We start from the raw sequence: 25348 nt of genomic DNA on the forward strand, positions 1-25348 counted from the left end.
CGCCTCCGCGCGCCGCCGGCCGGCGCGGGCGGGGGTCGCTGCGCTCCAGTGCGTCTGCGCGGCTGCCGCGGCTCGGGGCTGCGGGGCTGCGGGGCTGCGGGGCTGCGCTCCAGTGCGGCTCCGGGCTGCAGGGCTCCAGGGAGACCCCGCCCGCCCGCGCTCTCCGCCCTCCTCCAGGGCCTTCTGAAACTGTATCCATCAAGGTAGGAGGAGAGACAATATTTTCCCCGCCGGCTTACTACCTTACCTTACAGCTTTCAGGTATGGACCGCATGGGGGGAGCCTCCTTTGCCCTCCGAGCCGCCACCCTTGGAGCATTGAGGCGGGTCTGGTCGCCAGGAGCTGCCCTGGCCCCGCCGTCCCTGCCCGCGTCTGCATCCCGGGGACACCTGCCCGCACGTTTGGACGATCATGCGGCCGCCAGACGGGTGCTTGCTGGAGGGCGCACCTGGTCCTGACCCTGCTTGCCTGACAGTCTGCGCTGCCCATTGCATCGGCCCCTCCCTCCGCCATGTGGCCTCCCTTTACTTCTCAGCCCCAGGCTCCCTAAGCCCGAAGGACTGGACCCCGTTACCTGGACCTACCGGCTGGATAGTCAGGTCACCTGCTTGAGACGGGCCCCCTGAGACTGCCTCTCTGCAGCCTGTGCAGGACCTCAGTTCCTCCCGCATCAAACTCTCTTTTCCCTCTGGGCTTCTGTCCTTCAGCCCTGACGGACACACACCAGTGTTTTCAGTACCACAATTTAAACCTGATCCATAAGAGGAAAGAAAAAAAAAGCACTCCTGTGCGTTTCCAACTCTGATCTCCTGCCCAGCTGGACTTTCCCATCTGGACATCTTCCCATTACTTCAAAGTCAACCTGTCTGCAAACCAAGTCAAACTAATTCCCCTTGTTGGTCTCTTTATTTACCTGGACACTATTCCCCCTCTTACAACCAGAGGGAACACTTGGGAGTCATCCTTCCCTTTGCCCTCTTCCTAATGTAATAAAATTGGTCAGATCCAGACTTTTTTTTTTTTTTTAACCTTCACAGGCTCACATCTGTGGCTTCATAGCTGATGGGAAACCTGGATTCAGTCCCTGGCTCCACCTCCCACTATCTCTCCTATTATCTGTGACCTTCGGTGACCGATTTACCTTTTCTTGAGCCTCAGATTCCTCCTCTAAGAAATGGAAATAATAATAAATCCTACCCCCTAAAGTTCTTAGGAGAATTAAATAAGCTAATATATTTAAGGCACCTCCTCATGTGTTTACCCATAACATTTAACAGAAGTCATTTAACAGCTATGTAGGGAAAACATTAAGAAAGACTATTTAGGGCAGCCCAGGTGGCTCAGCAGTTTAACGCAGCCTTCAGCCCAGGCTGTGATCCCGGAGACCCAGGATCGAGTCCCAGGTCAGGCTCCCTGCATGGGGCCTGCTTCTCCCTCTGCCTGTGTCTCTGCCTCTCTCTCTGTGTGTGTGTGTGTGTGTGTGTCTCTCATGAATAAATAAATAAAATCTTTTTAAAAAGAAGAAAATATTTAAAAAGAACAAAAATGGCATGCCTTAGTGGCTCAGTCCATTAGGTATTTAACTCCTGATTTCAGCTCAGGTCCTGATCTCAGGGTTGTGAGATTGAGCCCCACATTGGCCTCCATTCTGAGCATAGAGCCTGCTTCAGATTCTCTCCCTCTCCCTCTGCCCCCTTGCCCCTAGGCCACCCTTGTCCTCCCATGCACTCTCTCTCCTCTCAAAAAAAAATAAAAGGATTGCTGGGTGTCCCAGTGGGAAGCTAGACATTATTCAGGTTATCTGATTCTGTGGGGTCTTATCTTAGTGCCTTTCATCATCTTTGAGCTATTTTACAATTCCATAAGTTACAGGATATTGACAATAATGCAAATAATTCTTCTCCATAAATATGCAAATTATGTTTGTAGGGATTCTGTTGATTCTTGTTCTGTGGATATTGGCTGGTTTCACCAGTTTTGCATATGTTAAAGCAGATTTACTTAAGCATTCCTAACTGCCTATGTAGTCTGGTCCTTTGATTACTTCTTTGAATTGGTGGCAACATCTTACTGGTTCCCACATTGATTAATGAGTTAAATGAAAAAACAATATTAAGATTTTATTTTTGGAGTGCTTGGTGTGCCACAGTCAGTTAAGCATCTGACTTTTGATTTCAGCTCATGTGACCTCAGGGATCAAGCCCTCGATTAGCTCCACACTGAGCATGGTGTCTGCTTGAGATTCTCTTTCCCTCTCCCTCTGCCCCTCCTGCTCATGTTCTTTCTCTCTCCCCCTCCCTCTTTCTCTCCCCCCCTCCAAATAAATGTTTAAGAAAAAAGATTTTATTTTTAAGTAATCTCTACACCCAACATGGGGCTCATACAACCCCAAGTCTCACGCTCTACTGACTGCCATCTAGGTGCCCTTTGAATGAAATTTTTGACATGTGTTCATTTTATATCTGAGAGTCATGGTTATACAGTTTTGTTAAAAATTTAACAACTACCATTAGGTGCTATTAACTTCTCTTCCATTTTGTTTCCAGTACCTAGTTTCACATCTTTCTGATGGACCTACCTCATTTGTTTCCTTATTTCCAGGTCAGTCTGTCTGTATTGAAAACTACCATGCCTACTAATCACAAATTAATGCAAATCAAAGTAATGTGTGTAAAGGTGTTATGAGCCTGTAGATTTATAAACTTTACAGCAGAAGTCCAATTAATGGCAATAGAGGAAAAATTAAGGACTTTTTAAAATTATGCTATGGATGATACACTGCCACCAACTAACATAGATAAGAACATCTATTATTTGCTAATCTTGAAATTAATTTTTTTTAGAATTGTGAGCACATGAAATAGTTCCTTAGTCTAATTACTTTGTATCAAAACCAATGTATTTGAAATATACAAATACTTTTATTCAGTCAAGGTTACAATCAAGGCAAAAGCTCAGTGCTTAACCCCAAAATTAACACTTACAAATAAATGACCACAGAGCACAATTTGTTAACTTGGCCTTTAGCTATTGTATTAGTTGTTGTATTTCATCTATAATTACACGGATGGAGAGTATGTGCTCCCTGGCGATTATAACTGTCCCATCTGTGTAATTATAGATGAAATACAATAACATTTCTTTCCAAGCCCAAAAAGATGGTTGACTGCTAAATTTTAAAGAGTTATGTCTTACTGTTCCAGAATATTACTCTTCCTCTTATTTTTTCCATGCCCTTTGTCAAAAAGTGAGTTTCACTCCTTATGTTAAGAGTCAGGCTGGCGTTTTGGCTTTTACACGACACCTTGAGCACATAAAGGGCCTGAGACGGTCTACACCAGATCATAGCTGGTTAAACCTCCCAGGATAAGAATACTCCACACACTTTCTCCTTCTTCTCCAAGGCCCTCAGGGATCAACTGACTTCTTAGTCCATTTTGTCTTGTTACATGTTTTTCTTTTTTTTTTTTTTGAGATTTTATTTATTCATGAGAGACACAGAGAAAGAGAGAGAGGCAGAGAGGCAGGCAGAGGGAGAAGCAGGCTCCATGCAGAGAGCCCGATGTGGGACCTGATCCCGGGTTTCCAGGAACAGGCCCTGGGCTGAAGGCAGTGCTAAACTGCTGTGCCACCGGGGCTATCCGTTTTTCATTTTATACATATATACATATACACACACACACACACACACACACATATATATATATATATATACACACACACGTATATACACACATTTGCCTATGTTTTCCAGATTTCCTTTAATGATATATATGTAATTAAAGAATACATATATATATATATAAATATATAATTAAAGGATAAAAAGTATACATATATATGTAGGAAACATCATGGTAAAACGAATAATTCAAACAGTTACTGTTTACATTTTGGTATTAGATCTAACCTTTTTTTCTATGCATAGGCTTTTTTGCTTATAAATATTGCATGTACAATATTACTTGAATAGCCAAACATGTTTATAAACATTGTGCTATTATTTCATTCATTTTAAAACATTTATTGGGGGCAGCCTGGGTGGCTCAGCGGTTTAACACCACCTTCAGCCCAGGGCCTGATCCTGGAGACCCAGGATCTAGTCCCACGTCAGGCTCCCTGCATGCAGCCTGCTTCTTGCTCTGCCTGTGTCTCTGCCTCTCTCTCTCTCTTTCTCTCTCTCTGTGTCTTTCATGAATAAATAAAATCTTTAAACAAAATAAAAATAAAACATTTATTGGAAGTCCACTCTGTTCCTACAACGTACCAGTTTGCCAGGATTCCAGAGTGAGCCAACAGACATGCTCCGTGTCCTCAAAGAGCGTATTCTTTAGTAGTAAAGACATTTACCCAAAAAATCACTTCAAATAAATATATAATTATAAAATGTGATAACTGATATTGTGTTAATAAGGATATAAATTCAGCTGCTCAAATAAAGACACAAAATAGCAGTGCTGTAAACAAGATAAATATTCATCCTCTGTCAAGTAGCAGTTTGGGTGTAAGCAGTCTCAGGCTGCATGGAGATAGGGGAGACCTAAGCGCTTTCAGTTTGGTTGTCCCACCACGTGAGGAGTGTAGCCCTCGCCTGTGTTTCCAATATGTCCCTCTAGTAGTTCCACATGGCACCAATCCCAAGAGTGAAAGGATAAGGAGCAAGACGCCCTTCTCTTTAAAAGAGATGTCATTTTTGTGCCATGGCATTTAGCAAAGTGTGTGCTTCTTTAAGCATTAACTAATGAGACTTTCAGTCAGTCTGATATTAAATTTCATCGTGGTGCTGAACATAAACAATGTAATAGATATATGCAAAGTGATTAGGTGGTAAGGAAACATCTGTGATTTCATTTGGTGACAGGATCACAGTCCCTGCTAATATTTCTGTGCCTTCTTGCCTTTATGCATAAATAAAACAGATGCTAAACTTCAGTTAGCAGTTCATGAAACTACAGATGTGATTTTTTTTTCCCATTCTAATTCACAGGCTCCGGGAATTCTATCGACAGCTTCTCTAAGTTGAGAACCTCCTACCTGGGGTGCCTAGGTGGTGCAGTTCATTGAGCCTCTGACTCTTGGTCTTGGCTCAAGTCATGATTTTAGGATCATGAGATGAAGCCCCACGTCAGGCTCCACACTGAGCTCAGAGTCTGCTTGGAGTTTCTCTCTCCCTCTCCCTCTGTGCCCCTCCCCACTGCGCATGCACTCGCTTTCTCTTGCATGCTCTCTCTTATATATATAAATAAATCTTAAAAAAAAACTTTAAACATATATTATTATATTATATTATAATTATTATAATATATAGTATAATTATTATAATATATATATAAATATATTATATATTAAATATATATTATATATTAAATATATATAAATATTTTTTTAAAAAATTTCTGCTTTAAGGGAACACTCCAAAATTTGCACATATCACATCTGCCCATATCCCATTGGTCAGAATTTGGTTTTCTACAAGGGAAACTGGGAAGTAAATTTTATTCAAGTCATCCCTGTGCCCAGTTAGAAATCAGGAGTACCTATGGTTATTGAAAATGAGAATGGATATTCTCATTCTGGGTTCAATGAGGTACCCCTAACAAAGAAAGAAACTTACACTATGAAAGAGTTTAACAGGGAGTCCTAATCCAGATTATGGAATCAGGAAACTATCTCAGAGAAAGTGATAATGAAGCTGAGATCTGAAAATGTAATTAATAATCATAGTGACATTTGCTACTTAGTGTTTACCAAGCAGCGGGCGTTCTTCTAGGGTGATACTCGCTTTAGGGTGACTGTTGAGGTTTTAGGACTGCAAGTCCAGCATCCTGGGAAACCCTTCCGTCTGGGGCAAACTGGAGGGTTGCCACTGTGCTGGTGCCGTTGTTACCATCCACACTTTACAGAAAAGGAAACCAAGGCATGAAAAGGGTAAGTTGCCCCGAATTACTCAGCTAGTGACTGGCAGAGGCAAGATTTCCATGTAGGAAGGCTGCTCCAGAATCGACCTGCTTAACCACTGGTTTGGTTTGCGTGGGCAGCCATAATAAAGAGCCACAGACTGGGTGGCTTAAACTACAGACTTGTATTTCCTTACACTTGTAGAGGCTAGATGTCCAAGATCAAATTGTCAGCAGGGTTGATTTCTTAGGAGGGAGCTTCTCTCCCTGACTTGTAAATAGCCCCCTTCTCCCTGTGACTTTACATGCTCTTTCCTCTGCGTCTATGTCCTAATATTATCTTTTATAAGGACAGCAGTCTTTGGATGAGGACACACCCTAATGACCTCATTTTTCCTTAATTACATCTTTGCACACCCTGACTCTAACAGTCCCCTTTTGAGGTGCTGGAGGTTAGGACTTCATATGCATTTAGGGGGAATGCAATCCAAGCCCAAACGACTACTATCTTCTGCTACCAGGCAAAGGGGATGGTGTTCCACAAGACAGAACTGCGTGTGCACGAACCCTGAATCAGCAAAAGGTCCGGTGCATTCGAAGAGTGAATGCCTATGCCGCTGGCATTTACTGAATGTGCAGGAGGTTGGGCCAAGTGAAGGTGGAGAGGTAGGCAGGAGCCAAGTGATGTGATGTGTTCTAGGCCAGGTCGAGATGTGAGGATTTTGTCTTAAGTGCACGAGGAAGCCCTCAAAGGGATTAAAGCAGGGGTTTGGCAGACTTTTTTTTTTTTTTAATTTTTATTTATTTATGTATTATAGTCACAGAGAGAGAGAGAGGCAGAGACACAGGCAGAGGGAGAAGCAGGCTCCATGCACCGGCAGCCCGACGTGGGATTCGATTCCGGGTCTCCAGGATCGCACCCTGGGCCAAAGGCAGGCGCCAAACCGCTGCGTCACCCAGGGATCCCTTGGCAGACTTTAAAATCCAACTTAGATTTTAAAAGACAGCTCTGGTGTCTCTGGACATGGGGAGACTGGCTGGGAGCTAATGGCAGGAGACTGGGAGCAGTGCAGTGGTGGAGGGAGGTGGAGAAAAGTGGGTGGGTATCCACGGTGAAGGTCGTGCCAGGGGAACTTGCTGGTGCATGGAAGGGGTCAGGGAAAGGGAGCCTCCTGCTTCGTCCACCTGCAGAACCCTTTTCATACCTGTATCCACCTTCTGCCTTCGAGGAGCCAGGCACCACTCCGCCCACAGAGGTACATCTTCTGAGTGCCCGAGCATGGTGTTTGCACTTCCCTCGGCAGTGGTTGGTCCAGGCCAGTGCATGTGTCCCTGTTCTGGCCAACAGCACTTAGGAAAAAGTCTCCCATGGGGCTTCTGAGAAATTCGCCTCGCTAATAAAGGTACGATAAGCCACTTATGAAATATTCTTGTCAGAAGTTCAACATAAATCTAAGCAAGCGTCTAAATCTAATTTTGAAGTTCATGAGAAATGCAAAGACCAGAGGAACAAAATAAATGACATCATGAGGAAATACACCAGAATAATTCAAAAGAAAAACACAATGCCATGAGAACCAAGTTGAGGGCATGCTCTAAATTAAAAGGGACCAGAGAAACCTAAAACCAAACACAGTGTATGAAACTTGATTGGATTCTGGTTGTAAAAAGATAAGTAATAAAATACATTTTAGGGGCTACTGAGGAAATTCTAACTTGGACTGAATATTAGGTGATACTAGGGAATCACTGTTAATTTTTCTTAAGTGAGCTATTATTGTGGATCCGTAGGAGACATTCTTAGTCAACATAGGCTGATGGGGCATGTGGATGGATCAGTCGGTTAAGCATCTGACTGGCTCAGTTGTGATCCCGGGGTCCTAGGATCGAGCCTGACGTCAGTGTCGAGCTTCACGCCCAGCAGAGAGTCTGCTTGGCCTTCTCCCTATGCCCCTCCTCCCTCCAGCGTACCCCCACTCAGCCTTGCTGTCTCTCTTAAAAAAATAAATAAAATCTTTTTTTTTAAAAAAAAGGAAATATAGGCTGAATCCTATAGGGGTACAGTGTCATGATGTCTGCAACTTAATTTCAAATGCTGTAGGAAAAAGAGTGAAGGAGAGAGATTGAGCAATCGTGGCCTGTGGCAAAAGGTTGTCAATTGTTGAATCTAGGTAGCGGGGATATGGTTCATCATTGTACTGCTCTCAGCTTTTCTGTGTGTCTAAAATTCCTCCACATGAAGAGATGAGGGGGCAGAGACACAAGGAAGACGCATACCTCTTCTTCCTCTAGATGTTGGCAGTTTTGAATGTGCCACTTCCAGCTGGAGCAGCCATGGTGGGGCCATGAGGGAGACTAGCATCTGGCTAGTGAGCATCTGGCTGAAATGCTGACCTGGCTCTGGGGACCTACTGACATTAGCAAGTCGGTGCGTTTTCGGCCATTGGAGCTGCCTTCCTCTCTGTTATGTGAAATAATCTATTTTCCTTACTATTTAAGCATTTTGAGTTGAGCCATTATCTCTAGTGGAGATAGGAAAAAAACTGAAAATAGAGTCATCGGGGGTGGAGGGGCTGCTGGGAAGCCAGGAGACAATGGTGGTAGAGATATAAATCATGATTCATATACGGTGCTGCTCTCTGCTTACTAAAATATAATATGAATTTTCCCATATCGTTAAGATTCACTTATAGACATTTTTAATATTTTGGAATAAGTAATATGTTCTGTGGTAGATTAAATAAGGCCACAGATTTTTTTTTAAGATTTTATTTATTTTTTAGCAAGAGAAAGAGAAAGGAAGGGCTGGGCAGGGAGAGAGAGAGAGAGAGATAATCTCAAGCAGACTCCACACTGAGCACAGAGCCCAACTTGGGGCTCGATCCCAGGACCCTAAGATCATGACCAGAGTCAAAACCAAGAGTTGAACGCTTAACCGACTGAGCCACCCATGTCCCCCTGAATATGGCCACAGGTTTCTTACAGCTACTCTCATCAAGAGGTGGAGTCTGTTCCCCACCCCCTGAAGCTGAGCTGGGGTTTTGGGGGTTTTTTTGAAGCACAGTTAACATTCAGTGTTGCATTAGTTTCAGTTGTACAACAACATAATTCAATGATTCTATGCATTAATCAGTTCTCACCACAGTAAATGTAGCCACCATCTGTCACCAAACAACATTATTACAATATTATTGATTTTATTTCCTATGCCATCCTTTCCATCTCTGTGATTCATTTGTTTTATGCCTGGAAGTTTGCACCTCTTAGTCCCCTTTATCTGTTTCACCCATTCCCCCCATCTACCTCTCCTCTGGCAACCACCAGTTTGTTCTCTGTGTTTGAGTCTGTTTGGGTTTTTGTTTGTTGCTGTTTGCTTGGGGTTTTGTTTTGTTTTTTAGATTCTACATAGAAGTGTAATCATGTGGTGTTTGTCTTTCTCTATCTGAAATCTGAGCTGTCTTTGACATTTGCTTTGACCAATAGAAGATAACAGAAGTTACATTATGCAAGTTCCAGAGTGTAAGCCTCAGAAACCTTGCAGCTTCCACTTTCCCTGTCTTGAACACGTCTCCGAGTCTTCTATGTGAGGAAGTTGGTCTAACCTACTAGAGAGTAAGAGGTCACAGGGAGGAAAATGAGAGCCAAGACCAACTGACAGCCGTGTGAATGAGGCCAGCTTGGACCTTTGGGCCCATCATATCTCTCAGCAGAACGCTACCATGTGACCGAGGCCAGGTAAACAAGCAGAAGAACAATCCAGCCAACCCATAGAACCAGGAGAAATAAGAAGTCATTGTTGTTATAAGTCATCAAGTTTTAGGGTTGTTTGATATGTAACAATTGATTATGAATGCAATTTCCATGGTCTAAAAAATTTTAAATATAAAAATACCTAAGTGAGGACTCAAAGAGATAAAAAAAAATTTAATATAAAAATACACAAGTGAGGACTTAACGAGCTATTTGTACACAGATGTTCATAGCAGCATCATTCATGATAGCCAAAGGGTAGAAGCAAACCACATGTTCACTGATTAATGACTGGATAAAAAATACGGTATATACCTACAATGGAATACTATTCGGCCTTAAAAAGGAATGAAATTCTGACACATGCTATAATATGGACGTTAGGTTAAGTGAAATAAGTCAGTCACAAAAGGACATGGACTGTATGATTCCTCTTACATAAAGTACCTGAGAGAAGTCAAATCCACAGAGATAGAAAGAATGGTGGTTTCCAGGGCTGTAGGGAAGGAGGGGGCAGTTATCCTCCGATGGGTACAGGGTTCGAGTTTGCAAAATGACAAGACTTCTGAAGGTGGATGGTGGTGATGGCTGCACAACAACGTGAATAGACTTAATGATGCAGAGCTGTATGCGGTTAAGATGATAAATTTTGTTATGTATATTTTACCACGATTAAAGATAGTGGTGAAATTCTCCAACCCATTCCATATCTGCCCCTCTCCTCACTCTCCCATGACCCTTCGTTAACCATGCTCCATGGCAGTTTAAAAACTATGTCCACCAATTCTGGAATACTCCTTTCTTCAAGAGACTAGGCTTCAATTTCTCTCCCCATGAGCATGAGCTGGATTTGCTTCTAACAAGGAGAATGATGTTCCACCTCTGAGTTTAGGTGCTACAAGGTCTGCACTTGCCATCTTGGGATCCCCACCCACACCTCACCCGTCACCTGCAGCTGGGTGTGTGAGCAGCCCCAGGGAGAGGCCCATGCAGCAAAGAACCCAAGCCTCCTGCCTGCCAGCAGTCACGGGTGAGCTTGCAAGTGGATGTGCAGCCCCTGCTGATGGCCGCAGCCCCAGCTGACAACTTCCCTGTGGCTGCAGGAGAGACCCTGTGCCAGAGCCACCCAGCAAAGCCACTTCCTGACCCCTGGCCCTCAAAAAACATATGAGGTATTAAATATCAGTTGTCTTAATCCATTAAGGTTTCAGGTAATTTGTTATAGGGACATAAATAACTAATACAGCATCCTTTCCTTTATTCATGCAGATATAATGCAAATAGGAATATAGATTTCATTCTCTCCCTGCAACTTCTTACATAAAAGATAGTATGCTGTTCATATGATCATAATTTCCCTTAGATATTTCCATAGAAGTTCATAGTGAGTTTCACCCTTTTTTTATTAATACATACTGGTTAATTTAACCAGTCTTCTAGTGGTGGACACTTGTTTTTCTCTACTCATTGCCTATGACAACCAGTGCTTAAATTATTAGGTTTGTGCACTATTTTTGCATGCAAAGGCCTAAATAAATTCCCAGAAGTAGAATTTCCGGGTCAAAATTATGTTTTTGATAGATGCTGCTCAATTCTCCTCGTAGGATTTACGGCATTTTGCACTACTACTAGCAGTGGGAGAACCCAGTTCTCTGCAGCAGCCTTGCCAAAAAGTTTGGGCTTTTTTGCCTATTGAATAAGTAAAAAAAAAAAGTAGTATTTCAGTTTAGTTTTAATTTGCATTTCTCTTATTAAGAGTAAAGATAAGGGGCACCTAGGTGGCTCAGTCAGTTAAGCATCCAACTCTTGATTTCGGCTCAGACATGACCTCAGGGTTTCCTACTTGAGGATTCTCTCTCTTTCCCTCTCCCTCCACCCCTCCCCTTGCTTGTTCTCCCTGTCTCCAATAAATAAATCTTTTATAAAAAGGATTCTCTATCTCCCTCTGACCCTCTCCTCCCCCCTAAAAAAAAAAGTGAAGATGAGCATCTTTTCATAGTTTTAGAATTACTCTTATATCCTTTCCTATATACTTTTTTTATACTTTAAACATTTTAACTTAAAACACACACGTCATTTATCAGTTTTTAAATATTGACAATATTTTCAATATTTACATATATACGTAAACCCTGTGACCAACGTGGGGCTTGAACTCAACCCTAGAATCAAGAGTCCCACACTCTACCAACTGAGCCAGCCAGGCACCCCTACTAACCAATATTTTGACATAAGGCCAAAGCCTTTTCTTCGGTCCTGGTGCCCTCACCGGGGATCCTTGCTGTCTCTTTTTTGCATACATCACACCTATAATGCGTTACCCACAGTTTCAAATTTCAACTTCTTTAAAGGGGCATGAAATCTTAAAGAGTCTTGAACATCCGGTACAGCTTTCTTTCTTTTTTTTTTTTTTTTTTTTTAATAGTTACAGGGTAGAATTTAGTAATTCCATCAGCTGCATATAATGCCAGTGCTCATTACATCAGGTGCTCTCCTTCATGCCCATCACCCAGGTACCCCATCTCCCTACCTACCTCCCCTCCAACAACCCTCAGTTTGTTTCCTAGAGTTAAGAGTCTCTTATGGTTTGCCTCCCTCTCTGTTTTCTTCTTATTTTATTTTTCCTTCCCTTCCCCATGTTCATCTGTTTTGTTTCTGACTGACTTATTTCACTTAGCATAATATCCTCCAGTTCCATCCGCGTAGTTGGAAATGGCAAGATTTTGTTCTTTCTGGTGACTGAGGAGTATTCCAGTGTGTGTGTGTGTGTGTGTGTGTGTGTATACATATATACGTATGTATATATTTGCTACATCTTTATCCATTCATCTGTCAATGGACCTCTGGGCTCCTTCCATAGTTTGGCATCTGTGGACACTGCTGCTGTAAACAATGGGGTGCAGGTGCCCCTTGGGATCACTATGTTTTGTATCCTTTGGGTAAATACCTACTAGTACAATTGCTAGATCCTATGGAAGTTCTATTTTTAACCTTTTTTGGACCTCCATACTGTTTTCCAGAGTGGCTGCACCAGTCCACATTCCCACCAACAGTGCAAGAGGGTTTCCCTTTCTCCACATCCTTGCCAACATCTGTTGTTTCCCAAGTTGTTAAATTTAGCTATTCTGACTGGTGTAAGGTGGTATCTCATTGTGGTTTTGATTTCTATTTCCAATGCTGAGTGATGTCGAGCGTTTTTTCATGTGTCCATTGGCCATTTGTATGTTTTCTTTGGATAAATGTCTGTTCATGTCTTCTGCTCATTTCTAGAATGGATTTTTTTTGTTGTTTTTTTGGGTGTTGAGTTTGCTAACTTCTTTATAGATTTTGGATACTAGCCCTTTATCTGATAAGTCATTTGCGCATACCTTCTCCCATTCTGTAGGTTGTCTTTTGGTTTTTGTTGACTGTTTCCTTTGCTGTGCAGAAGCTTTTTATCTTGATGAAGTCTCAACAGTTCATTTTTGCTTTTGTTTCCCTTGCCTCCAGAGATGTGTCTTGCAAGAAATTGCTGTGGCTGAGGTCAAAGAGGTTGCTGCCTGTCTTCTCCAGGATTTTGATGGATTCCTGTCTCACATTTAGATCTTTCATCCATTTTGAATTTATTTTTGTGTGTGGTGTAAGAAAGTGGTCCAGTTTCATTCTTCTGCATGTCACTGTCCAGTTGCTCCAACACCATGTATTGAAGAGACTATCTTTTTTTTCCATTGGATATTGTTTCCTGCTTTGTCAAAGATTAGTTGACTGTTGAGTAAAGGGCCCGTTTCTGGGTTGTCTGTTCTGTTCTCTTGATCTGTGTGTCTGTTTCTGTGCCAGTACCATACTGTTTTGATGATCACAACTTTGTAATACAGCTTGAAACCCAGAATTGTGATGCCCCCGCCATTGGTTTTCTTTTTCAACAGTACTTTGGCTATTAAGATACCTAGGAATAAACCTAACGAAAGAGGTAAAGGGTCTGTACTCTGAAACTATAGAACACTTATGAAAGAAATTGAGGAAGACACAAAGAAATGGAAAAACATTCCATGCTCATGGATTGGAAGAACAAATATTATTAAAACGTCTGTGCTACCCAAAGCAATCTACACATTCAGTGCAATCCCTATTGAAATGCCATCAGCATTTCTCACAGAGCTGGAACACACACTCCTAAAATGTGTATGGAACGAACCTGTCTTTTCATAAGCTTTGCCCACTTTTCTATAGGTTACAGGCCTCCCATACTGATTTATAGTAGCTCTGTGTACATGAAAGAGATTAGCCCTATGTCTGGGACATGGATCACTTTTTTTCCCAGTTTGTTTTGGCTTTGACTTTTCTTGTAGAATCTTCCCATGTACAAATTTTATAATATATTTTTATATAGCCAGACTTCATCAATATTTACTTTTATGGCTTCTAGATTTTGAATCATCATTATAAAGGCCTTCCCATTAAAAAATGTTTTTAATCTTTGTTTTCTTCTAGTACTTTTATAGTTTTAGTTTTTATATTTGTCTTTCTTGAGTTTTTTTGAAGGAGACAAATGTTGCAAAGACATAGATCCAACTGTTTGTGTCTTTCTACTTGTCTTGACATCATTTATTCATGGGTCTACCTTTTCCTCTTTGACTTGAGATGCTTCCCTTTCCATGGAATGAACTAACATATGTATTTGGTGTCTATACTGTTCCATTTGTCTATTAATATTCTAGTACTCTCTTAACTATTGCATAAAATATGTTTTCATATATATCTGCTAATACTGGTGCTTTCTCATTGCTCTTTTCCCTTGCCAGTGTTTTCCTGGCCATTGTTGTTAATTTTTTCTATTCGACCTTTAGGATCAGTTTTTCTATTGAAAAAAAAAAAAACTGAAAGTATTTTTATTGGAATTATGTTAAATTTATATTTAACTTATGGAAAATAGGTATTTTTATTATACTGAGCCTTCATAAATATTTTTGTTGACACTATTATAATTTATCTTACTGATAGATGTAACACTATTGATTTAACTGTGCTCTTGTTATTTGATCCTTCCCCAATTTTTTATTTTATATATAATTCTTAGATGAAACACTAGCTTAATCTTTGTCCATATCTGTGATATTATTACCTTGTGATAAAGTCCTAGAAATAAAATCACTAGTCAAAGGCTGTGGACTTTTGGGGGACCTGGGTGGCTCAGTCAGTTAAGCATCTTTCTTTGGATCAGGTCATGATCTCAGGGTCCTGGAGTCTAGCTCTGTGAAGGGCTCCCTGCTCAGTGGGGAGTCTTCTCTCCTAAAACCCACCCCTCCTCACCCCTTGTTCTCTCTCTCACTCTCTCTCTCAAATAAATAAATAAAATCTTAAAAAAAAAAAAAAAAAAACGGCTGTGAAGTTTTAAGATAGCTGACATTGCCAAAATTATTACCAAAGAAATTATATACTCCCACAAAGAAATTATGATGAAAGTGATTGATATATTAAAATTTTTAAAAGTCATGGTAATATGTAAAAAGTGATATCTCACTTTTAATTTTCATTTATGTGACTGTTAGTGAGATAGGACATTTTTTCTTTACTACATATTTATATTTGATTTTCAGTGATTTAGTGTCAATATCCTTACTCATTTTTTGTTAAAAAACTAGTAGTTAAAAAAAAAACCTAATTTATTTCAAAGTATAATTTTTTTCTTACCCATTTTTTAAAAGTGTATTTGTTCATTTGAGAGTGAGAGCACGTGCATGCAAACACACATACACCAGTGGAGAGAGGGGCAGAGGAAGAGAATCTTCAAGCAGACTCTGCTGGGTGCATAGCCCAACTAGGGGCTCAATGCCCCATTGACCCCCCGACCCATGAGCTCAGGACTTGATCAGAAACCAAATGTTGGTTGCTTAACCTACTGAGCCCCCGAGGCGCCCTTTTCCTTACCCATTTTAAATGCTGATGGTCTTAATGTTTTTCTCTTTGATTTGGATGAGCTTTTATATATTAAGACTGTCAAATCTATTAAGGCTTACCATACTTGTGTCAAATATTTTTCCAGTTTGTTGCTTATTTTCAGTTGTTTATAACATGTTTTGTTGTGTGTAATTTAAATGAAATCATACAGAAACATGTATAGTAGAAAGTGAAATTTCTCTCTGCCCCAACCCTCTCACTTCTGCTAAGAGATATGTGTGGTGATGTTTTTTGGACATTAAATTTTTAGGCCTTCTTTGTTGTCAAATATATATATATATATATAACTCTTCCTTTGTTCATTTCTTCTATCAGTTTATGCTTAGAAAGACCTTCCCATACTGCAATCTGAGATGGAGGGGAGCCAAAGTGAATATAGAGAAGCCAGTGAGTGGGATTTTGAGGTTGTCTGGGCAAGAGGTTATTGTGGCTTGGACTGAGATGGTGGTCATGAACATAAAAAGATATGGACAAATCAATATATAATTTGAAGACCAGCTTGCTGACAGACTGATGGGGGAAAGTAATGGAGAAAAGAGAGAAATAAATGATGGTTCCTGGATTTTTGGCATATGTATCTGGTGGAATGACGTATCTTTTTCATTCCTGAGCTGAAGAATATGAAGTCTTTTAGGGGGATTGAGGACATTTTGGTGCATGATACTTTCCCAAAGATATTCATAGACATGTGATCCCCTTTTGTGGGGTCCTTAAATACAGGTTGGCATATCTTTCAACTCTCTGTGGCTAAACTTGGTCTTTTTTAAAAAAATTTTTATTTTTTTTACCTGCCATGTTTTAATGGGCCTGCCTACTTTGTAGGAATGTTCTTTTGTGTTTACAAAGTGTTCTTGAGTTTGTCTCGTGTTCTCATTGATGACTCCTACCTGGATACTAATATGGGCCAAGGTTCTCCATTCCCTGGTCAGTGGGAGCCTCAGAAGGAGGGTGTTGGGCACTGGAGGATCACAAACATGGGTGGGGAGATACTCCTCAGTGCTTTCTGCTTTTATCAGATTGTTGCAATGAGGGCCCTCAGGCAGTTCCCGAGGGCTGGTGCTGCATAACTCACCACCTCCTTTTATTTCAACATAGAGGTCATCAAAAGAGAACCTAGTTTAAGAGTGTGTAGCCTGGAATAGCTAGTTTGGAACTAATCAGTAAAAACACAGTCAGCAGGTTTGTTTTTGTTGTCCTTGTTGTGGTGCACAGTGCCCAGTGAAGCTTCTAGTCCTCCTTGAACTCCACAAACAAGATTCAGAGGCCACCGCCCTTTCAGTACCTCACAGCAACACCAGAGTCCCTACCATGGGGGAAGAAGTAAAGGTTGTTGCCTCTGATCCCCCACCCTCTACAATCAGTCCGCTGCAGGCATTGGACCACTCTCCCTGAATGACCTGGAGAAGCCCTCTAACTCCCTGCCGAAGGGACATTAACCTAGTTGTTTTTCTGAGAGTGACAGTGGCTTCTGTGGAGCTGTGCTATGCGCATGGATTCTTCCAGCAACCAGTAGAATGCGCCAAGAGAGGGAAAGGTTCATTAGAGTTAGAAATGTAGTCTGTGGTCTTCGAACAGCTTTTCTGGGCAAAACTAACTAATCCTTCTAGGGAAATAAGCAGCCTAGGTCGTTCGGAAATTACATTCTAGCTGCTGCACAAATTCTATTGCATAATCAAAGGTCACACCTGCAGCCAAATTAAATATGTTTGTCACTAAGGATATTTCCATCCGGCAAACAAAATACTGTGGTATTATACTTCTCCCTCTTCCTGGAATGTCCTTGTGTGCTGTATCTTCAAGGAGGCCATTTGGCAATGTTCCCAAATCCCTGGCCTTTGACCAGCCACCTCCTGCCTCTCCAGACTCCCAAGAGAGCTATGTGGGGGGACATTGCTGGCAAGTGAACACTGTTTTTCCTTTTTACACTGTTTATACGAGCCCCACTGCTGAGCTTGTCTGGATCACTTCAAAGACAAAAAGAGACATAGACAAACCCAATGAAAATGGTGGGACCCAAAACCTAGATCAAAGTGATGAAGCTGCAGCCCTAGGCTTTCCTGAGGCTACGGCTACAGGAAGAGACTCCCAAGCTTCTCCTTGTTATCAAAAGCCCTGTTGCCCTTTACCCACCTCATGAACCTCTAATCATCCTATGAACCCCAATTCCAAAGCCTCATGCTTTCTGAATTTGCCTTGACCCCAACCCCATCCAAGAAAAATGAGCAGTTCCTTCATTTGTGATCCTGTCTGCATTTCTCTTTGATCACTTTACTAGGTCTTATTGTGGTATCTGTTTATGTGGCCCGCTTCCCAGACACCAAAAGTAGACTCTGTCTTATTCCTCTTTTTATTTCCAGCACCTGGCCAAGTGCCCGGTGTTGGGAGGTGTTCGGTGTAGTATGCTGAGAGCCATGTTTTCTGGCACTGGAAACAAGGCACCTGGTTGTGCAGTGTGTGCAGTGCACAAACACGCTGGGCCAAGGGGGTGAGTGGGGCTGGTGTGGACTGGTTTGGGGCTGTCTCTGAGGAAAGAGAACCTGTTTTTTCCCACAGAGGCACAAGTTGGCAGGGCTGTTATGAGCCCAGAGGGGATACCTCCTAATTTGCAACCAAGATACTACACAGACTTGCAATCTTCCCGATTGCCGACCCAGACAAACCAGACCCAGCAGAATTGCAGAATGTGAAGAAATTCAAGCTTGAAAGGAATAGTTTCCCTTGTGAAAAGTTTCCACTACTCATCTAATAGGCAGCCCTTCCTGTTATCTGATTTTGGAGAACTTACCGTCAATTATGAATAAGAGGAATCTGAATGCATTATGCTTTCCAATGTAGGGTACTCACCCTCAAGTACAATTTTAAAAATGTATACAATTATGCAGTTTTAGACCTGAAAGTAATCTATTGATGTTTCTTTTGAGCATTTAGTATTGTCTATATGCTTAGCACAGACTAGCATATAAAAATTAACCAGTGTCAAATACCTATTTAGTAGCAGGTTTTTCATTTGCTAAAAGGGCATCTACCATACAATTCTATCAGAAACAGAAAGAGGCAAAGTGGTCACTGTGTTAGTGCAATTGGAGTTTTATCCACCTCACTCTTTGGTTTTCGCTGTAGAAGCTGCCATTTCTCTAGTTTTTTACCCTCCTTTTATATGTTCACAGCTACCTACTGAAAACAACCAACCAACCATTTTGAGGATATCATTGCTAGATTGGGAACACCCTGAGGAAAGGAAATAAGTCTCAATCTTGTGTTTATCCCATGGCTTTTATAGCAGGGTAAGTAGTTGTTCAATAAACCTTTTAAAAATGAAAGTAATGAATGAAGGCATTAATGAATGAATAAATAGGAGGTAAGGAGAAGTAACAAGAAGCCTTGCATGCTGTGATATTTTATTTAAAAATTTGGGAAAAAAATGTCAAAATATTAACATTTTCTAAATCGAGTGGTGGATATATGAGTACACATTATCTTACTGTCTGTGCTGTTTTTCATATTTAAAAACTCCTATAATTTGAAAAACCAAGATGAACAATAAAGGTAATAATAGTATGACAAAAGTGCCTTTCTTCAAGTATCTTGTCATTACATATTTCAGGTACACATGATTGCAGAAATCTATTGGGCTATACATTTTTTAGGAATTGACTGAGTAGAAAAAAAAAAGGCAACAAATAACTCTAAAACGAGAAAAGCAGGAGACCAAGACCCTTCTGAGTGTGCCATCTATTTTCTGTTTGGACCTTGATTGATCAAGGGCCTGGACCATGACATCCAAGTTTTACCTCCTCCCCAGTAGTCAGTACCCAGACTTCTGTCCTTCACTTAGCAGATCCCAGAAGAGAACTGACGTATATATAGGAATTAGCCAGATTTGACGTATATATAGGAATTAGCCAGATTTTTTTTTTTTTGTAATGCAAAACCAATTTATTTCCATGTACAACAATGAAGATTGGGATACTATTAAAAGTAAAGCAGTCTTCTGTCAAATAGAGATCCAGATTTTTAAGTAGCTGCTTTTGGGAACTACTACGATGGAAGACTTGCTGTGTTGCCTTCAGATGTTAAGCCTGTCTGTCTGATGCTTCACCAAACTGTTCCGAGATGCCTTCCTTCGAAGTCAGCCTTTCTAATTCCTTCTGATAGCTATGCTGGTATTCCAGATATTTTATGTTCCTCTTCTGTTTACCCACGAACCTTTTCAGGAATTCTAAGAGATCAGTTTCATTCTTCTGAGAAGCCAAGTTCTGCAGGTCTTGCAGGAGCTTGTGTAACGCGTTTTCCAACCTTAGAGAATTACCTGTAAATACTAACCCCCTCTCCATAGCTGGCATCCTCAGCTCTAAGTCCTCTTGTTCTCTTCTTTCCTACCATGAAGTTATAGAAACAGAAGTGGTAAGTGACTGCAAAACACTTGAAAATATATTGCCAGCATGAAATAATTACAATCATCCTTTCATCAATTCCACTTTTGATCACTTTGCCATTGTCATATATTAATACATTAATATACATTAATACATTAATATACATTAATATATAAAAATTATAATCAGGGGCACCTGGGTGGCTCAATTAGTTTAAGTGTCTGCCTTCAGCTCGGGTTGTGATCCCAGGGTCCTGTCATCGAGCTCCACATTGGGCTCCCTGCTCAGTGGAGAGTCTGCTTCTCTCTCTCCCTCAGCCTGCCATTCCCCTGCTTGTGCTTGCTCTCTCTCTCTCTCTCTCTCTCTCTCTCTGTCAAACAGATAAATAAAATCTTAAAAATAGAAATAAAAAATAAATTTCTTAAAAAAAAACAAACTGTACACAGACTCCTGGGTGGCTCAGTGGCTGAGCATCTGCCTCTGGTTCAGGGTGTGATCCCATGGTCCTGGGATCAAGTCCCCATCGGGCTCCCCACAGGGAGCCTGCTTCTCCCTCTGCCTGGGTCTCTGCCTCTCTCTGCATCTCTCATGAATAAATAAATAAAATCTTTTTTAAAAAATTATAGTCAGAGGGGAAAATCTAAACATTCTATCTACCCTATAATGATGAAAAGGGAATGTGTGTGATTTAGTTAATTTGAAATATCATTGGAAAGCAACAATAAAAATGAAATGGACAATAGAATTGGTAAGCGTCTGGGGTCACGTCCCTGGGCCTGGGTAGGGGTGTTGGTGATATCTGAAACTCTTTAAGGCCTTCGTACATACTATTCTCTCTGCCTGGAATACTTTCCCTTACTCTCCCACTCTTCAAATCTGGCTAATTCCTATATATACGTCAGCATTCTGCCTAAATGGCACAACCTCAGATGAATCCCTGATCCTGATCTAAATCAACCCCCAATTTCATTAATTTTCTCTGATAAAACCCAGTTCTTTTCCTTCTTCCTACTTACCACAGTATAATTATATATTATTTGTGTGTTCATTGTCTAATATCCATCTTACCCATGAGGACAGGAACAAGGTTTGTTTGGTCTCCTCGCCATATTTATAATTCCTGGCATGGAACCTGTCAATATTAGGGGCCAGTCTATAACTGTGTAATAAATGAATGCACAGAGTTCTTAGGTAGAACCATGCACTTGTGAATCACAGCTCCATTTATACTACTGTTATCAAAGGTGAATTATTTACTTAAGCCTAAGATATACCATAATTAGGGCTATTGGATATCATTCTTTAGAAGAAATAAATGTATTTATATATCTGCTGTAGATTTGCATTTTATGAGTCATATTTTGTTCCAGGAAGCCAAAAGTCCAGCCAACTTTGCATAAAGTCTTTTAAAAAAAAAAGTTATTTCTTAAAGTTACAAATGACTAGCTCTGTAATTAGATGTACTAGGGGAGGGATGCCTGGGTGGCTCAGCTGTTGGGTGTCTGCCCTCGGCTCAGGGCATGATCCCAGAGTTCTGGGATCAGGTCCCACACCAGGCTCCCTGCAGGGGGCCTGCTTCTCCCTCTGCCTGTGTCTCTGCCTCTCTCTCTCTCTCTTTCTCTCTCTCTCCGTGTGTCTCTCATGAATAAATAAATAAAATCTTTTAAAAAAAAAAAAAAGATGTACTAGGGGATGCCTGCCCTTTTTGCCTGCACAGCTTCTTTTCCCCCTTCCTCAGGTTAGAGTACCAAGGACCACCATAAGGCCTCTCGGGGGTTGTGCACTGCAGTGGGTCGCATCCATGTAGACTATAACATGAATTAGAATTCTGAAGCTGTACAGCTCTGTGGCCCCCACATAACTCTTTCTTTTGGTAAATGCTTCTCACCCACCTAGATAGTGCAGCCTGTGGGTCTGCTTCCTTGCCACAGAAGTGGATGTGTGATATAGGCCAGTCAGCCAAAGAACTATCTCTAGAAACCACCACTGGTTATTATAGGACTAGGCTCATAATCAAGGAAGCCAACCAGCATTCTTTGGGAGATTATGTGAATGGTAGGAGAAAAAGAATCTCTCCTGGGATATCTAATGCTAAGAAGCATGAAGTCCGGAGCTACTGGTGGTTCTTTTGCCATATAATAATAAAAGCTTATCTATAAATAAAGTCAACATAGAGGAAAGGATAACTGAAAGAAGGAGAAAAGGGGACAGATTATTGATGATATGGGTCGATCCCCAGCTCTGCCTAAATACTCATGGCCTTTTTGGTTACGTGAGCTAATAAGTTCCCTCCCTTGCTTAGGAGAGCTTGAGCTGAATCTCTGTCACTTGCAACCCCAGGACTCCTGGCTAGAACAGGTGCATAAGTGAAACCATCAATCAGGAACTTGGAACTTGTTTTCTGGTTAACAGAAAACTGAATATGCTACTTTTGACAATGATGATGTCATTTCTCTGCCCACAGCTCTCCAGTGGCTTCTCTTATTACCTGGGGAAGAAGGCCGTTATCCACACGTGGCCAGTTGGTCCCTACCTTATGGCCGTCTGACCTTATCTCCCTCACTTTCCTTCATGTTGCCCACCATGCTTCAGGAACACTGACTGTGGCAGTCCTTACACTTGCCACTCATGTGCTCCCACCAGAGGGGATTTGCACTTGTTATTCCTTCTACCTGGTCTGTGCTTTCTCCAGTTACCTTCTTGACCTATATTCTCTTCTCCTTTCAGATGCAAATTTCCCCCATCACCTCATCTAAAATCTTACTTTCCGTAGGGCAGTCATAACAAAGTACTACCATTTGGAGACCTTTTCAACAGAAGTGTCAGAGTTCTAGAAGCCAGAAGTCTGAGATCAAGGTGTTGACAGAATTGGTTTGTTCTGAAGGCCATGAGAGAGAATCTATTCCATGTCTCACTCCTAGCTTCTGGTGGTTTGCTGGCGATCTTTGATGTTCCTTGGCTTGTAGAAGCATCACCCAGATCTCTGCCTTCATCTTCACATGGCATTCTCCTTGTGGGCACGTCTCTGTGTCAAATTTCCCCTTTTTATGAGGACACTAGTCATTGGATTAGGGCTCACTCTAATGGCCTCATTGTGATTTGATCATCTGCAAAGATCCTCTTTCCAAATGAGGTCACATTCACAGGTACTGGGACTTCAATTTTGGAGGGGACACAGTTCAACCCGTAATACTCTTCTTATCTTGCCTTATTTTTCCTTATAGTATGTATCACTGTCTGACATTATAGACTTATGTTTTTACCATTTGATGTCTCTCTCTCTCTCTCTTTCTCCCATTTAGGATGTAAATTCCATGAACTCATGGATATAATGTTATTTTTTAAATTAATCTTTTAATTTAAATTCAATTAACATATAATGTATTATTAGTTTCAGAGATAGAGTTCAGTGATTCATCAGTCTTATATAATACCCAGTGCCGTCCTTAATGTCCATCACCCCGTTACTGCATCTCCCTCCCCTCCTCCCCTCTAAGAGGAGATAATGTTATTTAAAACAGTGCCTAGGGACCCCTAGGTGGCTCAGTGGTTGAGTGTCTGCATTTGACTCAGGGCCTGATCCCAGGGTCCTGGGATCGAGTCCCACGTCGGGCTCCCTGCATGGAGCCTGATTCTCCCTCTGCCTGTGTCTCTGCCTCTCTCTCTGTCTCTCATGAATAAATAAAAATCTTTAAAAAAAAAAAAAGTGCCTAAGAATATAGAAGGTATGCAGTCAAATATTTGCTAAATGAGTGAATACTCAACAGGAAAATAGATTCTCCAATTTTAAAATGTTAAAGTCTGAAACTACTTTTTGCATAGTCAAGGATTTGAAGAAACTTAGCCTTCTCCAATTTCTTTAATATGCATATTCGGAGTCTAAGACTCACTGGAGATCCATCCAAAATCTCTGTCACAAACTAACAAATACCATCACTGTGAAAATAGAAGACTGGATAGAAACACTCTGAGGAAGAATGGATTTGGGAGTGGTAGATTGAGAGAGGACATGTGAGAAGTCGTAGAGATTGAATGAGGTTAAAAGTGGTCAAGTTATGGCAAAATCTAAAAGGACTGATCTTTATGCCTGACTTCATGGTAAAAATATGCCAGTGGCCTTCAATGGAGTTTCATTGTGTTCATTACACATTAAAAAGCATTTTTAGAGGCACCTGGGGAGCTCAGTCGGTTAAGCCTCCAACTCTTGATCTCGGCTCAGGTCAGGATCTCAGGGTCATGGGATTGAGCCCTGCGTCCGGCTCTGCGCTTAGCACAGAGTCTGCTTATCCCTCTCCCTCTGCTCTTTCCCCCATTCTTTTTCTCTCTAAAATAAATAAATAAAATCTTTTAAAAAATAAATAAAAATAAAAGGGATTTTTAACTGAAAACAGATTTTTCCTGCTGCAGGTATTTCCAAATGGCCCCTGTGGCATTTACTGTGAAGTATTACCTGCGTATCATTTAATCAAGTTATTATTATCCATCTTTCATCTGGTGCCTCCACGGGATTATGAGCTGAGGGGCAGGAGACTCTGTCTTTGCTAGTCTACAGGTAGTCAAAAGACAAGTGATAAAATATATGCAGCACACACGTGCAAAAAAGCGTTAAGAGCCTTTACTTACATAAGGCTTTTCTAGATCAGTAAGAAGACAAATGACCCAGTGGATCAAAGAAAGTGCAGGTGCCATATAAACATTAAAAGTTGCTCAATCTTACCAGTAGCCAATGCAAATTAATAACAAAATTGAATTTTTGCCCATCTGCTTGGCCAAAGTCGAAAAGATTGAGAACTTCCAGGCTGCTGAGGGGGTGGATAATCAGACACGTTGATACTTTGGGCGGGGGACGGTATGTGGAACTGAGTGTTCCGATCTGAAATACACTGACCTTCTGACCTGAAAATCCCTTGTTTAGGAAGCTGTCCTCCCAAAGAGTCGGCCCTCAATATGATACACGCCGCCGATAAGACTCCAGAATTTTAATGTAGGAAAGACAGGGGTGCCCACTGGGTTTTAAGCAAATCAAGAATATGGTATTTCTTGTGCTTTTGAGTTTGTGTAGTAAAATTCCTGCTCTCTACAGAATTAATTATTAACTAAATAGCACAATCAGCTTTTGTCAAGTGGCAAGTAGAGGCCAGAGATGACATCAGATTCCTTAAAACAGCGTTTTAGGGATTTAGTTGCAAATATTTAAGAAAATAACTCTTCAGTTTCTACCACTCCCCCTCCCCAAAACCGGTCTCTTACCCAAGGGGTGGGGGGGTCGTGAGAAGGGCCCGGGGCACCCAGGGCAGGAAATCTGTCAGCTTTTGTTCTCAAATGTCGCTCTTTGCTCTCCCCATCCCTGTTGTCTCTGTTTGTGATGAGAAGGGGAAATGCCAGGTG

The 25348-nt window shown here is 41.3% G+C and overlaps 1 long non-coding RNA gene across 2 annotated transcripts in view; it reads left to right on the forward strand.

Annotated features, from left to right (window-relative positions):
- Positions 1 to 2: 2 nt before the first annotated feature.
- Positions 3 to 25348, forward strand: part of LOC121498804 — a 30264-nt gene continuing 4918 nt past the window's right edge. The window contains exons 1-3 of one of the 2 annotated variants that reach the window (XR_005989912.1): positions 3 to 203; positions 2547 to 2601; positions 18752 to 18868. This is a non-coding gene — a long non-coding RNA (uncharacterized LOC121498804). The remainder of the gene's footprint in view (positions 204 to 2546; positions 2602 to 18751; positions 18869 to 25348) is intronic. The other variant, XR_005989911.1, reaches the window with a different exon arrangement.

The sequence above is a fragment of the Vulpes lagopus genome, chromosome 9, assembly GCF_018345385.1.
Source record: "Vulpes lagopus strain Blue_001 chromosome 9, ASM1834538v1, whole genome shotgun sequence".
Classification (NCBI taxonomy): domain Eukaryota; kingdom Metazoa; phylum Chordata; class Mammalia; order Carnivora; family Canidae; genus Vulpes; species Vulpes lagopus.